Source organism: Neovison vison, chromosome 7 (genome assembly GCF_020171115.1).
Source record: "Neovison vison isolate M4711 chromosome 7, ASM_NN_V1, whole genome shotgun sequence".
In the NCBI taxonomy this organism is placed as follows: Eukaryota; Metazoa; Chordata; class Mammalia; order Carnivora; family Mustelidae; genus Neogale; species Neogale vison.
In genome coordinates, this window is record NC_058097.1 from 142,412,057 (window position 1) to 142,430,796 (window position 18,740).

At 36.7% G+C, this 18,740-nt stretch overlaps 1 non-coding gene across 1 annotated transcript; it reads left to right on the forward strand.

Moving 5' to 3' along the window:
• The first annotated feature begins 461 nt into the window (after positions 1 to 461).
• LOC122914759 lies at positions 462 to 568 on the forward strand. The gene has a single exon (XR_006385840.1). It is a non-coding gene; the product is annotated as a U6 spliceosomal RNA (small nuclear RNA).
• Positions 569 to 18,740: the final 18,172 nt, after the last annotated feature.

The following is an 18,740-nucleotide window of genomic DNA, read 5'->3' on the forward strand; positions in this document are numbered from 1 at the left end:
CTGCTCTGCTCTTTCTTGCTATCTTTCTTTCTCAAATAAAGAAATAAAATCTTTAAAAAAAGAAAAAGAAAAGAAAACTGAACAATATTTAATGAATTGACCAAGGGATATAAGGATAGTTAGCATCAAATTCTTGACTAGAACTTTTATTTGTCTAGTAGTATTTTAATTCTACTTCATAGTGTTACACATTGATTTAGAATATTTTATATGACTTTATAAAGTCATTTTTCTAGACCCTTAGTAACATGACCAAGTATAAAAAAATTATTTATTTAAATGCTGAGGTGATAAGTAGCTTGCAGATCAGTTACATGTTTGGGGGAGTGGGAGTATTAAGAGGATTTATTACTTCTAATATTATATGAATGTTAATAAGGAATTCCATGCAACTTCTGTATACAACAGGATTCTTCATGAATTGCAGAAATGGTTGAGGCATTCCATTAAAACAGACCCTAGTGCTCGCTTCGGCAGCACATATACTAAAATTGGAACGATACAGAGAAGATTAGCATGGCCCCTGCGCAAGGATGACACGCAAATTCGTGAAGCATTCCATATTTAAAAAAAAAAAAAAAAAAAAAAAACAGACCCTAAAGGATTCCTCTTTACTCCACTATGTCATGGCTTTCAAAATCTACTAATATATGGCTCCACTTCTATTCCACACTACTCTTTTTTCAAACTTACGCACTCTAGCCCCAATCCAAGTGAATTGCCTGAAAAGAAAATGGTATGAAGACAGAAGCTCCTTTATAAGACAGCATTAAAGACATTGTTTCTCAAGATTCTTGTTCTGTCTTCACAGTTGTGAACTTCAGGCACACAGAAGTCACTCAATAAGTCTTTGTTGAATAAAGAGATGTCTCTATGCTACCTCTGATATGAAGTCTCCATTTAATTCTCTCAAGAAAATTGCTATGACTTCAGTAATAGTTCATACCAAATACTGCTTTACCTTTTACAAATAAATGTGTTTATCTTTATTTAAAATTTAAAGTTTTCTTTCTTTTTTTTTAAAAAGATTTTATTCATTTATTGGACAGAGAGAGTGAGATAGCACAAACAGGGGGGCAGCACAGCGAGAGAGAAAAGTAGGTAGGGAACCTGATGCAGGGCTCCATACCGGGACTCGGAGATCATGACCTGAGCTGAAGGCAGATGCTTAACCAACTGAGCCACTCAAGCACCATAAACTCCTGTGGATTTTAAAGTTAAAGGACTATAAACTTACTTGAAGATAAGTTATCGGATAGATAGTGAATCTTTCCTAATGTTTCTTTATCATATACATTAAGGCCTTAAGAAGCAAAGTAGGCTTGAGGAGTTGTTTTGAAGACCTCCTTTTTCATTGTCTTTATCTTGATCCTCTGTTTGCCTTTCAACCATGAAGATCTTAGAGCTGTAAACTGAAATTACATTTTAACTACACTAGTACAGAGAAAGGATCTAAGTATGAACTAGAATGGAAACTCTTCTATTGTAAAAGCTACTCTAATTCTTCCAAATTTTTAGAATTTTTTACTTGTAATAGGTTTCTATAAAGACAGCCTTTTGAAATCTTCAGCTTTAAGATTTTCCCTTTGGTTTTAGAAGCCTGCTGAGTTCCTCACATTCCTGGATCCACTACTTGTCTTCCATTTCCATCACCTGGGACTCTAGATCAGGGACAGCATAATGCAGAGCATAAGGGATCAAACTGCAATACAGTTTAGCCTCACCTGACCGTAGCTATTAAGGACAGCCTTTAGTTGTTTGATAATGGATAAAACCCAGCTAACCAGAGCAAGGATCAATTGGTCAGATCACACCAGAGAAGTAGGAAAATTACAGTGGTTCATATCAAGTTTTGAAAATGTCCCCCCAAAAGGGACAGATAGGTATTCTCAGCAGAAGTCATGAGTACTCTATTTTGGTTGGTTCTTGCCTTTTTTAGTAATACCTGCCTCCCTTCTCCAAGTACCTGCCCTCTCTTTTCCATCTCCATCTCCATTAGAAAAATCTAATAGTCCCCAAAACCACCCACATCATGCCCTCAGTTTCTGAGTTAATCCGAGTATATGACAGGAAGAGTGATAGTAATAAGAAACTGTATGTAATTAGTAGTTAATATTTACCCATACCCACTTGCTTTTATATAAACAGTTGATGTTTCCTCAGTTTTAACTGAAGTGCTATATAAATACTCAAATCACAGTCTTAAAACACTTAAAAACTTAAATCACCTTCTTCCCTTCCTGAGAGATCCTAAACCTTCAGTGTGCCTGAGATAGTCTTCAAGACTTGCCAGTTTTCTAATTGATAATTGATCATTGATAATCCAAATGATGTGCTTTCATGATCCCTGTATCACTTTGAAGTTAGTATCTTACCTTCCGCTGTCCCTTTAGCTCCTTGGATTGGTAAGCAAGTTCTGATTTCTTGTCACATCTGGATTTGTTTTTCCTTCAGAAATGGACTTCCAGTCTGTATGCCTGGCTGCATGTCCCATTATTACAGATGAGAAGTTCTTTGAACTATAAGTCTACCCAGTCTGATAGCCTGCATGTCCAGGCATGTCCACAGATGAGCTCAGAGAGGTTCCCATTCTCACATGGAATTATATATTATTTCATTGTATCTTTCTTTATTGTGATCATTTGCTCTCACTTTATTTTTTTAATGATGCATGGAAAGAAATTAGGGATAACCTTTTAATAGCTAAGGAGTTATATATAATGTGTTTTGCTTTTTAGCCATTTGCATATACTGTTGTCCTGAATATCCCTGCTGGTCATATTTTAATCCCTTACTATATTTCATTCTCCCAAGACTATTATTTACCGACTTTCATAATGTTATTAGTTTTAATCAATTGTGAAATATCTAGAACATAGCCAGAAAGGAAAGAAGAAATACCCATTAATTGACTTTAGATTCACTATCTGTCAAAGGTATCATGTATGTAAAGTGCCCTTCCATAGCCTATCACTTTCCAAAAAGGTCTCTCATATCTATACTTAGATATGCTTCTGATTCTAATCAGCAAATTCTATTATAGGCCTTTAAGTTAAAAAAAAAAAAAGTGAGAGAGAAAAGAAAAAAAAATGCTGATGAAGGCCATAAAAATAAATGAGGCTTATTGCTTCTTGACATCTTTAGCACTTTCTGTGGCTTCCTGAGTGAGCAGCAGTGGCAGACAATAGCTAAAAGATTGTGTGTAAGATAATGAGAAAAATAAATGCATCCTCAGATGCAGCCAACAGGAACTCCTGTTAACATTCATTATCCAGGGTCTTGAGTGCTCCCAAGATGATGTTATTAATTTGCAGAATGAGCTAAGAGGTGTGAAAGAAAGCTGATGTTTGCTTATAACCTTCTTGACCATCACTTTGAATATTAACCAAGTAGGTCAAATATATTATTACTTTGATACTGTATTTCTTTTTAGGGTAGTGATACCTGCAGGCAGTATTGTGTCAGCATATATCTTTATAACCACTGGAGAAAAAGGAAGGGAAAATATACTTGGACATATACTTGTATCCAGCTTAAGCCATTAATTCTGTCATGTTCAATATGCAATTTATGTATGATTCTTACAGGCTCTAGCACACTACTCAGTTTTCCAGGTCCTTAAGTTAATTACATAGAGTGCATTCTTGTTTCAAGAACCTTAGAAAAATGTTTTGATTGTACTGATTGACAAATGGATTCGCTGTGTAATTCAAAGCCTTTCAAAAAACAAAACTAAACAAAAACTAAAACAAGAGACAAAAACCCTTTTTATGGTAGTTTCTTCTCAACACATCTTTAGGTCTCCAAAATTTACCCTTTCCATTTCCATGGCATATCCCACATCCTATAATTACTTAAAATGAGGCCATATTTGCCTTATTAGAAGATTTTTCTGACATAACCCAAAATACTTCAAATTTCAGGCACTTTAGCGTTTTATGAGTTTGTGTTTTATGAATAGTGTATGCTATAATTTCTATGTCAGATATGGAACAGAGTAGTCCTATCAGAGGGCAACAAATCTACTTATATGGGTAACATAGACTGACCAGGATAGACAATGGATTTCTAAAACTTTTCTAAAAGAAAAAGGATTCCTATTCCTAGGATATCATAACAAACTTTGTGGAATCAAGCAGGGGAGGAAATATTTTATTTTCTAGTTGTTTTTTTTTTTTTTTTGTCAAAAGGAGAAGAGAAAAGAAAAATCAGTTATTCCGATTTTTCAGATTGTATTAAATTTAATATAGACTATTGAGTTAATTAAAATACCAACTGAAGAAACAACTTGTGTTGGTGAGGATGTGGAGAAAAAGGAACCCTCGTGCACTGTTGGTGGGAATGCAAACTGGTGCAACCACTGTGGAAAATAGTCTGGAGGTTCCTCAAAAATTTAAAGTAGAATACCATATGATCCAGTAATGCCACTACTGGGAATATGACACTTTTATTTTTTTTTTTATTTTTTTTTGGGGGAATATGACACTTTTAGAATACAAAACACTAATGCAAAAAGATGTATGCTCCCCCATGTTTATTGCAGCATTTTTTACAATAGCCAAATTATAGAAGCAACTCAAGTGGCCATTGATAGATGAATGGATAAAGAAGATACACACACACACACACACACATATAGATATAAATATATAATATACATAGATATAGATATATATGTAGATAACTGATATATAATATATAATATAATATATAATATAATATATACATACAATATGTATACATATCATATGTATATATATCTCCATCCATCCATCCAACGTGGGTGGATCTTGAGTGTTAAAGAAGTCAGAGAAAGGCAACACCATTTGATTTCATTCGTATGTGGAATTTAAGAAACAAAGAAAGAAAAAAGAAACAAAGAAAACCCAGACTCTTAATTGTAGAGAACGAAGTGATGGTTACCAGAGGGGAGGTGGGTGGGGTGGGTGAAACAGGTGATGGGGATTAAGAATTCACTTACCATGATGAGCACTGAGTAATGTATAGAATTGTTGGGTCACTATATTTTATACCTGAAATTGTGACACTGTATATTAATTATACTGAAATTAAAATTGAAAAAAAAATACCAGATTAAAGATCAATTGCTTTTAAGTTTTGAGACTTCAGGAAAATCCCTTGATATTTAGCAGCTCAGTTTCTATGCCAGTATAATCATCATCATCACCATCACCACCATCATCATCAAAAGCCTTGCCCTCTTGCTTTACTTGGTTAAGTAATTGTTATGTGGTTCAAATGACATATGTGAAGGTTTTACATATAAAAATGATGTTTTGAGTGTAGGAGTAATAACAGGAATATTCTAACAAATAAAAGGATGTTCAACTTAGTCCTCATCTTAGAAAAGTAAGAAATGTAGTCCCCATGGAATCAACAAGTGGCACTCCATTCAACCAGTTGCTCAGTTCAAAATCTTGAGACCATTACTATTATCTTTTCCTTTAATCACACATCCATTGCTTCTGTAAATTTTGTCAATTCTGTCTTCAAAATGTGTATAAAATGCAACCTCTTCTAACCATTTTTTGTAGCTACCACCAGCAGTCCAAGCCAATCACAGTTCCATGTATCATTTTAACAGCATTCTACTGGTTTCCCTGCTTTTTATCATTGGCTGCTTTCTCCAGGGCAGCCAGAAAGATTTTGCTACACCTTTGTATGAAACTCTCCAATGCCTTCCTATCTCACATATGGCAGCCAATTCTAGGTTCCCAATGACTTGTAAGTTCTCTTATCTACCATTTCTTACTTCCCTCCCCTTAGTTCAACATGCTCTTATCTATTCCTGGGACATCATTTTCTCAGGGCTTTCATACTTGTTTGCTCTGTCTAGAATATGGTTCCTGCAAATGTCCAAATGACTCATACTCATATCTTTTGATGCTTTAATAAAATATCAGGGTTTTATGAGATCCCTATTTCAAATATCACCCTATATATCTTCTATATATTTTATTTGTTTATTTTTTGTTTAGCATCCTCACTGGAATGTGAATTCTATAAAGGCAAGAGTTTTTGTCTTTTTTTGCCTAGTCCTGTAATTCTTAGCTCCTAAAACATGGTGTACAGTGAGGAGGATGTAATTCTGCCTACAGAATCAATCTAGAGATCCATGGTATCATGATTATAAATGATGATAGAAGTTGCTATCTACTGACTGTTTATGAAGTTTTAGGAATTGCGCTAAGCACTTTATATTCATTTCTTCATTTAACCCACAAAAAAGTTAGAAAGGCTGAGAGAAAAACTTCCTAGAGGATGACTAAATAAAGTGCTTCAGTAAGAAGAAAGGGACTACTGGCTCTATCAAGTGCTCCTGAAAGGTCAATAAACTGAAGACTGAGGAATGATTTGGGCACCTTGAAGCTAGTAAATTAGATCTCAACTTTATAAAATAAGTGACTGTATCTTAGAAATATTAAATAGCTTCCCAGGTAGGAAGGGGCAAAACTAGTCTGGAAAACAAACACTCGAGTTTAAGGGAAGCTTGTCACAAGTCACTTCAATTAATAAATTATCTGCTGGCCTGGGACCACTCTGACAGAACCAGAAAGAGGGTCTGTCTTGAAATTCACACAGCTTTGGTTTCTAAGATCAGTTCTACTACTTGTCAGATACCATATAGGAGTGTGTGCATGTGTGTATGTGTGTGTGCCATATATATATATATATGTGTGTGTGTGTGTGTGTGTATACATGCACCACACACACACACATACATTATGACCTTCCATACAACTCACCAGATTAGGTATTGCTTTCTTCCATTACACAGATGAACAAAGGAAGACTTAGACATATTAAGCAAGCTTGTTTTACATTCCATGACTAGTAGGGGGTTTAACTGTACTAAAAAAAGTCCAAATGAGATTGACTTAAACCTTATATATTTCAAACTTTATATTCTTATTACAGGAAAGTAGTGATCATTATAATCATTATAGGACTCAAACTACTAGTCTAGGAGGAAAATCTGTTCTGTAGATACCAAGATCTTGACTGGCCATATACTGAACCTCTTTATTCATTTATTCTATCCATTTGACCCTTAAAAGCCTTTGAATTTGGAATCCCTGGATCAGTGGTTGGTGAGGAGCTTTCTGGTGCCTGAGTACTCTAATATTACACAGAATATTAGGACACACACCCGTAGGCTCACAGAGAAGGGATCTGAGTCTTATCCAAAAAGAGTGTGAGGCTGCATCAAGCTCTAAGTCTGGGATAAGAAGAAGGATTGTGTGAGGATACAACCCTCACTTTTCCATTCCCTTAATAATTCTCAATTCAATTAAAATCTCCAAATATATACCTGGTGCTTTTCTAAATCCCTCTTAAATTGGGCAAAACATTATATTCACTGGAACATTGTCCTAAATCCTCACACCAAACTGCTGGGTTCATTATGTGCAGTAGAGGATATAATTCATCCCTTTGGTTTTAACAGCAATCTGCAAAAGCTCATTTGAAGCATGGTTTTCCAAAGGGCAGCCTTAACTGTTTACAATACATTACACAGAATTGCTACTTCTTGCATTTTTGCCGGGTGAAGAAACAGGCAAAAAATGTTTTCTCCAGTCTAAGTCTTCTATTCTATTTCACAGGTAGCTTCCTCTGGTCAGGAGAAATAGAATCAGCTCCACATGCAATAATGGGATATGTGGGTACAAATTTTTCTGAGGGGACATGATCATTCACAGAATTCTTATATGGATAAATGTCAGAATTGGGTCCACTTTTTTTTTTTTTTTCACTAGATTTAATTACTCTTGTAAAAGGCTGAGTTCAAATAGACTGTGAGGTCCTGGAAAGAAAATAACTAAAATCCATATATATCATGTTAATTTCTTTTTTTTCTCTTCTCTTTTTAATCTTTATCCTTAGAAATTAGAAGAGGATACCGCTTATTATTTAATTAACTTCAAATGAGTATTAATTGAGTTCCACTTAAATGCTATGGCCTAGGATTCTACAAAGAAATTTCAAGGTGGCTCAGTCGGTCAAATGTCTGTCTCAGACTCGTTGGGATCCCTGGGATGGAGCCCCGCTTCCGGCACCCTGCTCAGCAGGGGGCCCGCTTCTTCCTCTCCCTCTGCTGTTCCCTCCGCTTGTGCTCTCTCTCGCTCCCTCTCCCTGACAGATAAATAAATAAATAAATCTTTAAAAAAATAAGAGATAAATAAAAAAGATGGGTCTTCAAAAAAAAATTTTTTTTGAGATTGTGTTCCTGTCCAAAGAATGCCTTAAACAAACAGGACTGCCATGAAGAAACATGTTGTTGAAAACTAATCAAACTATATGCTACCTAGCGTGCTACGCGTCCTCTTAGACCCCAGGAAAATGGATCTCCAGCCACCCTCATATCTTTTTTAAAGATTTTATTAGCTTATTTGAAAGAGAGAGAGAGAGCATGAACAGAACGAGAAATGGAGCACAAGCAGAGGTAGGGGGAGAGGCAGAGGGAGAAGCAGAGTCCCCATTGAGCAGAGAGCCCAATGCCCGGCTTGATCTCAGGACCCAGGATGCTGGGATCATGACCTGAGCTGAAGGCAGATACTTAACTGACTGAGCCACCCAGGCACCCCTGCCCTCACACTTTGACTTGCTCATTCCCCCATTAGGTCCTTCATTTCTGCCCTTAGGCCAACTTCTCAAAAGAAACACCTACATAACTGTATGGTGACTAATAAAACATAATAATATAAAAAAGAAACACCTACATATGAAACACAGTCTTAATTAAGTGAGCTCTATCTTGGGAGGTGGGTTTCAAAGGTAAGTCATGAATATGAGTCTATCAGATTCTAAAGCCTTTGCTCTTGATCATAACATCACATGCAGTTCCCAGAAGAAAAATAAACTACATTCATTTCCAAGCTATAATCTACTTCCGCATAGCCCTAATTTACTAAGTGTCTAGATGCAGAGACCCAACTTTACCATCCTATCAACTTCCTGAGGCCTCAAATCCTAGTTGGAAATTCTTCCAGGTTCTCACTTTCCCATGCTTGCAGAGTATTAAATGTCAAACTTCAGAAATTCTCAGCTATGCGCCTGGTCAGCATATCTCCTGGATTACTCCTTTTGATTTAATAACTAGACCCTTTATTAGACCAAGGCAAATATATTACATTATGTAGCAAATATACTGGCAGAGAAGTCAAAGGAATTCCAGATATTTAATATTAGTGCCTTGAGAACTTATTCATGAAATAGCAGATAGCAAGGAGTGGGCCAGTGCGATATCAGATGTTCTTCATAATCTTGAAAGCATCCCTGGAGATTACTCAGCGACCAACTCATGTGTGCAAGGGGTGGGGGAGAATGGATTGCCTTATCCCAGAGTGGGCCCATTTTTAAAGCCTCATACATTCTATTTATATATAACCTTTATTGTGGGAGGAGGGAAAAAGGGGCTCTGATATTTAAAAGTCTTTAGAAAACTTTGACATAATTGAAAACTCACAACCTTTAGATCAAATGGTGGTATTGTGTGATTATAGGGATTACTTATCTTCTTTTAATATTCGTTTTCTTGTGCCTAAAATGAGAAAACAGGGACGCCTGGGTGGCTCAGTTGGTTAAGCAGCTGCCTTCAGCTCAGGTCATGATCCCAGGGTCCTGGGATCGAGTCCCACATTGGGCTCCTTGCTCGGCAGGGAGCCTGCTTCTCCCTCTGCCTCTGCCTGCCTCTTTGTCTGCCTGTGCTCGCTCACTTTCTCTCCCTCTGTCTCTGACAAATAAATAAATAAAATCTTTTAAAAAAAATGAGAAAACATAATAGTAACTGCATCTTTGGGATGTTATAAATATATATATATTTGGCTGGCTAATTATTATCCATATATATGGATAATATAATAATATATATATAATATATATATACATACTGTTTGGAGCATCTCACAAGCCTCATCGGGGGAAATCCTCCATGGCCTCTTGATGCGACCCCTCCATTTGTTGGTCATTATAGACACAAACTCCAGCATGAGCAAACATCTGACATCTGCCCTTACTCAGGTGCTAGATATCTCGAATAAGGCTCTGCACATTGGAACTGCCTTCCGCTTCAGCCTGAATTGAACCATAGCTTGTGTTTAAAATGCCATCCTCACCCTACTGGTCCGCAAGCCCTCTTGATAGGGAATTCTGGAGCCACAAGCAATGCTGTACCTTACGAATAGAAAGAATAAGGGCCTGGTGGGTCTGCATCATGCTAAGTCCCGGATATAATACTACATGCGTTGATTTGATACATGTTTGTGTCTCAATAAATAGGAGTTATTACGAGTGTTGTTTATGCTAATTTTTCATTATTTTGCAAGATTTAAAACTTTTAGTTAGAAAAGCTTTTATCTCCTTATTTTTTCCTTTGTTCATTCTCCTTCATTCAGTTCATACATACATCCTTTATTCTTTTCTGTATGCATTTAGCTCACACATATATATTTAGTTGCAACTATTTGCTGGGCAATGCAGTGTCCTAGGAATATAGTAATGGACAAGATAACATGGCCGAGCCTCACAGAGCTTCCAGCTTTGTGTGGGTGATACGACCGTGTAAATATTGTGTTACAACTTAGTATGATACACAGAGCGTACTGAGGACACAGAGAGGAGAATGCTGAACACAGAGTCAAAAATGTTTCCTGCTGGACTCTCTAAAGATGAGTGGGGTGAGAGCAATGGATTTCAGACTAAAGAACATAGGCGGAAGCTTGTAAGTGAGTGGCAGGGGAATCTATATGCAGGAGATACTGGAAAGGATAAACAGACTCGAGAGTTCATATATGATGCTTGGGAGTCTTGAGGATATTGGGAAACTAGTGAAAATTTTTGAGGCAGGAAAATGACATGGGAGTTTTGCATTTTACAAACTTTACAGGTTGTGGTACAGTGAAATGAATGGAAATAAGAAATAGCTGTAGGAGGCATTTTTGTAATTCCAATTAAGACATTAGGAAAATAGTATGTTATGGAGAAAAATGGAAGGATTCAAAAAAAAGTTAAGGGTATCTAAGATGGAAGAAATATTGGGTGAGAAAATTTTAGAGGAGACTAAGAAAAGGAAAAGAAGATAGTATCAAAAAAATATTTAATCCTGTCATTGCCTAGCCCCAAAAATTGAATGGTCATTTTTAAAAATAGTAGTTTTTACCCATCGTATTTCCCCCAAATTTAACCTTCAGCCTTGTGTTGTAACCCCTAAATTTAACCTTCAGTCAAAATTTCCTGATTTTGGGCGCCTGGGTGGCTCAGTGGGTTAAGCCGCTGCCTTCGGCTCAGGTTATGATCTCAGGGTCCTGGGATTGAGTCCCGCATCGGGCTCTCTGCTCAGCAGGGAGCCTGCTTCCTCCTCCTCTCTCTCTCTCTCTCTGCCTGCCTCTCTGCCTACTTGTGATCTCTCTCTGTCAAATAAATAAATAAAATCTTAAAAAAAAAATTCCTGATTTTACTATGAATTTTTTGTGTGTGTGTTCCATGATTTAGCTGATCTGTCATTCTTCCATTATCTCCAAACTCCTTCCTACCTATCAAAAGTCCTCCCATTCTTCAAGAAACATATCCCAAATGTTACTTCTTGGGTGAATTATTTTTCAATATCTTCACATTTTCCACATAGCAATGTGTATGTTTTTCAAAGCACTGGACTATGTTTTGTTCATTTCTGTACCCTTTTAAAAACCTTATACAAAATCTTATCTGAACAAAATAAGAAATAAAAAATGTTTGGAATCTGAGGTGAATAATATATAGGGAGCCACATTTGTTGAAAACTAATAAAGAAAACAAAAGCATAAAATGAAGAACCTAAGAGGAAAAATAGAACCTAAGAGGAAAAATGTGTCAATCCAAAGACACATTTTGAAGGAACAAGGATAAGACTGATGATTCAGATTTTAATATCAAAAATAAATATGAAAATTAAAATGAACACAGAAGCATTAAAAATGGAATCTGTTAATTTCCAGGGCACGTATTAACTGCTCAGTATGTGCCATTTTGTGGGTATTAAAATAAAGGTTGCTTTAACATCTTTACTTTTGATCAAAGAAAATTTGTAGGAAGACCATTTTTACACCATCTCACCTTGACAGCTTCTGATTTCACAGTTTATTAGTATGTATACAGGCCTGACACAATTGAACATTGCTTTCAAAAAATGAAATACTTTGGTGTGAAAAGGTAGCACTGAGAATTGGACTTTTGATAATAATTTTTTTCCACATCCAAAACTGAAATAACTTCTATATATTTGACTTTATCTTGAGTATTTCCTAGGTATAAAGCTGAGTAACTGTAACCATAGCGTACAGGAAATAACAATACCAGATTGTGACTTTTTCCTCCAGTAAGTCCCCTTTTCCCATTCCTAGCAAACGCCTCTCTCCTGCTAATAAGGAAGGCATCAGGTTATGCATATAACAAATTAAAAAATTTGATAACATTTAGAATTCCTATTGTTAACTAAAGTTAATATACATGCTATTGCTTAATATATAGAAAGAGCACATAATAATTATCTCTCCATTTAATAATTTTAAGATTGGGTGCCTGGGTGGCTCAGTGGGTTAAACCTCTGCCTTCGGCTCAGGTCATGAGCTCAGGATCTTGGGATCGAGCCCCGTATTGGGCTCTCTGCTCAGCAGGGAGCCTACTTCTCCCTCTCTCTCTGCCTGCCTTTCTGCCTACTTGTGATCTCTCTCTCTCTCTCTCTCTCTCTCTGCTAAATAAATAAATAAATAAATAAAATCTTTAACAAAAAAAATAATTTTAAGATCGATTTTATTTCACTCACTATTTAAGTGATAAAAATCTGATCTTGACATACCCAAGTTCACTCATAGCTGAGTGGGCTTTGTAAAATTAAATATGGTTTCTGTGTTCAATTATGGACTTATACTCAGCAAACCTGTGCAAGTTGACATATTCATAGATAGCCATTGATCATAGGTCCTTGCTTCACTTTATTCTTCTATGCCAGAATCTGTGTAGCAGAAATATCATTGCAAATCTAGAAGTGCTATACAGTAAATATTTAATCGCTGCTTATTTTAGATAAAGGAGATAGCCTACACTTACCAAAGGACAGCATTTTAAACTATTCTAAATACGTGTAGGGATTATTAACTTTTTGGTGCTTTGAGATTCACAATGATGAGGCCCATGTCTTATTTATCTTTACTTAGTGAAGAAATAGTTATCAAGTGTCTACTGTGTCCTGGATCTCAGTGCATGGATTGCTCCCCAAACTCTACAGGGAGGGGAAGTCCTGATCTCAAAGTGCTTACACTCTGACATTCTTCTTGGAAGGAAACATCCAATAATCAAACAAACATATGTATGGACAAGATTTCAGATAGTGATGAGTATTACAAAAGATTAAAATGGTATGTATGATACAGAGTTACTAAACATGTTGCAGTAGGGATAGAGAGAGATAATTAAGATTAATGTTCAGGAAAGTCTCCCGGAAGAGATGACATTTTAACCAGGACCTAAATGATGAAAAGGAGTTTGCCATGTCAAGACCTAGGGTTAGAGTCTTTCCAACAAGGAAACACCAACAGAGATCCTAAGTTGGGAAATCATGTGGTATCTGGGGAGGAACTAAAAAAAAGCTAATGTGCCTGGAATTTACTGTTTGTGGTAGCTTTAGCCTTAGAATAATTGTTTGTGAGTTGTAACATTTAGAAGTCAACTACATGTGTCTTTCCTCTTTTTAGCTTGTTGCTGTTAATATAAAATATGGTAAAATTAACTTATAAGCATATATCTTATAAAAGAGACCTAAATCTGTGTGTCAGGTACAAGTCTATTCTAAAAACTTTATATCCTCTGTATATATTAATTCATTTTATCTTCTGAGGCAAATACTATCCCTAAAAATAAAATGAAATAATGAAGTAAATTACATTTCATTCAGCCAGCATGTTTTGTGATAATGTTCCACCATAATTCAATATAAGATGTGTAGGAATCTGTAAAAATGACTTCCTGCTACTCTAACTCCATGCCTGTGAATTGTATTTCCCCATCTCTGTGGTGGAGCTCTCAGCACAGCAGTTAGTAAAAGCTTTCTTCCCTGCCCTGCATGTCTATCAATTTTGCTTCTCAGTCATTGCTCTGGTCTCCTGCCGCTGTCTAGATCAGATTCAAATTCTGTGCCCTTGACACCAAAGTCATAATAAAGAACACTTTTATAGTTTTCTCTTGTCTTATAGTTTGGCTTCCCTTATAATTAATAACTACTTACAAGACTGCTTGATCCCCAAGTGGGTAGAATTGGTCATTTCTTTTTCCATAGCATTATTATAGGGAGCTCTATTAAACTGATGTTCTAGTCTTGCAATGGGCTACATTCTAATGTTGAAATTAGGGTGTAGTTTTGTATTGAAGTTGTAGTCTGTGAACACGCAACACTGGCATCACCTGGGAGTCTGTTGGAAATGCAGAAACCAAGGCCCTACCCGGGCTTCCTGAATCAGAATCTGTACTTTAACAAGACTCCCCTTATGATCTGAGTCACCTAAAAGATTGAGATGCACCTGTCTTGAGGACAGGAAGAAAAACATCGTGGACTCCATTACACAGACAATAGGATATCAAGGAAAGCCTTTAATGGAGTGAAATCCACCAACATGGCACAAGATGACATTAACCCACATTTATGAAGGACATGTGTTGCTTGGATACTCCTCTCAGTTCTGTATGTGGATTAATTCATTTTGATCTGACCACAGTCCTAGAATGAATTTTCCATTACCCCCTTTTAATAATAACAATGAAGAAGTGAGACCCTGGAGGCTGAATGACTTCCCTGAGGTTACACAATAGAAAGATGATGGGCCCAGATTCAGAACCAGGCAGGCTGGCACCATGCCCAAGTTCATAACTATTAGCCTGCACCACCTCTTTCTGAATTGCCTATTCTACCTTCATTGACTGGCACTGCTCCTGGCACTTCATAGGCAGGCATTCGGTAATTGAAAATGAATGAAGCCAGAAAATTCTGAAGGATGCATACCATGGAATTCACTGCCATAGGTCATCCTAACACTACTAGTTCCACTAGTCTGTGAAGAAATAGCCTGCAGGGTAAGGAATGAGTTTCCTCATCAGTGCCTATCTTTGTGCTACTTTTATTTTACCATCTCCATTTCTCACAACCTTCTGTTCACCCCCTGAAGCAGACAACCAACAAAGAGGTACCCTCTTTGAGTTGAATGTTACTTTAGCTTTAGTTTCCAGATCTTTAGCAAACACTCAAATGAATGGAATGGATTCTTGGGCTCCCAGTTTTGTACTAGATATTTTATATGTGTGATGTGATTTCCTATATATTGAGGGAGACAAGGTTAGAGAGTCATGTATTAATCCCAATTCTTTTCTGATCCTAGAAGTAGAGCTTTTTCAACCATCTAATATTGACATGTGATGCTTTTCCTTGCTCTTTGATGGAATCAAACTTGAAATCCATGTTTCTGAGAGATCGAGGTGGTGGGGTGGAGGGAAGGTTACTGTTTTGTTTGGGTTTTTGTATTTTTCTACCCCTCCACCCACTGCACTGACAGTTCCCAAACTTTAAGCATTCAGAATAACCTGGGGGACTTGTTAAAACACTGATTGCATGACTCCATCTACAGAATTTTTGCATTAACAGGTCTATGGTAGAGCCCTATAATTTTCTTTTCTAACAGGTTTCAGGAAATGCCAGTGCTGCTGGCCTGGGGAGCACACCCAATGAACCACTGCAGGAAATAAAACTTTTTTATTCTGTACAAGCCCTTGGATTTTTTTTATCCCACTCTCTCTGAAATAGATTCCAAAATGGTGTCCACAGTAGGAGCACTAAACAGCAATGGATTCGAATCTGTTTCACACAGGCATAAAGTGGTCATAGTGTTATGGGGAGTGACATAGAGCGCATACACAAGGGGATGGGTTTCAAAAAGATGTCTCTTCTTATTTTTATTAAGCTTTTCTACTTGAAGATACAAGTAGACTTAGCATTTACAAAATATATAACAGAATACACAGGCTTTTTACAATTCTTTCAGGTTTCTAGCTCTTGATATCTTCCTGCTCTGGGAAGGAGTTAAATTATGATTTGTATTTACCTTAGGGGAAAAAAAAAAAACAGTGAAAAGCTAGATATTGTCTTTGATTGTTAATCAGCATGGCCTCTCCCTCAGAGTGTAAGGAGGTGAAATGGAGTCTGCATTAGCATTGATTGAATAGGCAAGTGGCTACTAAGAATAGGAACTCATCTGCCTACGCATGGGGAGCCTTATGCACCCTTTCTGCCATCATCTACCAGCTAACACATCCCGTACTGTGAAGGGGGCAATATGTATGTGTGGCATTGTGAACTGCCTTAGAAAATGACCTACCCAATTCTAGGTGCCAGTGAAATAATTGGTAGATTTCCCCAGAGTGTTTATTAGGTAGAGAAAAGTAAAGTTTCTTTCTAAGAAAATAACACTTACCACTTTTTAATTAAATTGCCGTAACAATTTGTATCATGTGCGTATCAACTTCCTCTCTCTGCTCTGAAAGACAAAGTCATTTCATGGACACATCCCAACAAGCCACTTTTTCTCTTGTTAGATAATAATGATGGTAAACTTTATTGATAAAACAAAGTGCCTGCACTTAATGAGACTCTTTAAAAAAAAAAAAAATTATTTATTTATTTGACACAGAGAGAGATCCCAAGTAGGCAGAGAGGCAGGCAGAGAGCAGAGAGCCTGACACAGGGCTCCATCCCAGGACCTTAAAATCATGACCTGAGCTGAAGGCAGAGGCTTAACCCACTGAGCCACTCAGGCACCCCTTAATGAGATTCTTGATGGATGATTTTTTATGTCTTATTTCGTGTAATACTCATGTACATTCTGTAAAATGGGTATTATTATCTCCATTTTTAAAAGTGACATTGAGGATCAAATATGTTGAATAGTTTAATGAACTTCCACAACTAATAAATGATTGGGCTAAGTTTTCATCTCTAATAATTCTTCTTAACCAAAGCATGTTACTTTAAAAACTAGTTCTGCTACTTCTCGAGAGATAATCCACAAAAGAATTCTATAGGTGTGGACAGGGTAATTGGGAAGAACCAATCATCTTTAGTTTACAGGTTAATTACGGTATAAAAAAGTGTTTTCCCCATCCTTAGAATTCATTTAACAAATATTTGGCTATGTGTCTACAACTCTGTATTTAAAAAAAAAAACCACCAAACACAATAGCTTAAAATAATAACAGCCACTTTCTATCTCTCATGACTCAGGTTGAATGGGCTCAGCTGAGAATTTCTGTTTTAGGTGGTGTTGGCTGGAGCTGCAGTAATCTGGCAGACTCAGATGGCTCGAAACTCCAGGACAGCTCACTCATGTGGCTGGCCATCGGTGCTGTCTGTCAGGTGGGGCAGTTAACTAGAACACCTCAGTTCTCCTGCATGTGACCTCCCTATACAGTTTGAGCTTCTTAGATCATAGAAGTCGGATTCCACAAGAGAACAAATTAAAAATGGAAGCTGCAGATTTCTTGTAAGCCCATTTAAAGTACACTTTAAAAAGTTACAAGTTTATATCATCCTGTCAATCACAGCAAGTCACAGTCTGGCCCAGATTAAAGACATGGAATGACAACAAATTTGGGCTAACTTTAATCTACGACAGTCCACCTACTGATTATAAAATATTCATATTTCTCCAGGAATGTAAAGTGACTAACACTCTCTTTCAAGACCACCAGAAGTCATATCCAATTATTGCATGAAGTTCAAGCTTAAAGTATAAGATAATAATGTTGGGGTTTCTGGCTGGCTCAGCTGGTAAACAGTACAACTCTTGATCGCAAGGTCTGGAGTTCAAGACCCACACTGAGGGCAGAGATTACTCAATAAATAAAGTATTTAAAAAAAGACATTAGTTTCTAAATCTTATCCATGTGTGGATGGGGCTTCTTAGAGTTGGCTTCATGGATCTTTGCTTATTTGTTTATTTTCAGATGCAGAGATTCGTGGTCTAAAAAGTCAAGTTATCTGTTCCAACAAATAAAAAATCTATTGGGAGATAGTGATGCAATAACCCAAAAGACACCCTCTTCCAAAAAGGGATAACAAAAGCACATGCCCCAAATCTTACTGTCCCAGGGCAGGGAATATATGTTAGGAACCCAGTTTACCCCTATGTGTGGTTCTTTGGGGCTATTAATTCTGCTCTCTGAGATATGCTTCTTCTGCCATGAGAACAAATCCATGTTTGTAGTTGAGAAGCTTTGACACCTTGCTGTCCATCCATAAAAACATGTAAGCTTAAAGCCATCTTTTCATTTTGAATAGTTTCCCTTTAAATTCAAGCTGGTTTTGCTTCTGCTGGCACACTGAACTAACAATTTTGTATATGTTTTGTGACTGAATCTTGAATTAATAGGAAATAACTCACTATTGCTTACATTTCTGGACAAGGAAGAAGAAAACTAAATCAGCCCTCATGATAGACACTGTGTTAAGCAATCGACACGTATTTTATGTAATTCTGACAATAGCCATGCAAGATGCATATCCACATATATATAGATCAGAAAATGGAAAGTCAGCAGATCTAATTGTTCATTTTTACACAGTTTACAAGTAGAAGATGCAAAATTGAGAACCAAATACATCTAGAATTAAAATTCAAGCATTTTCTGCTGTATTATATTGTCTT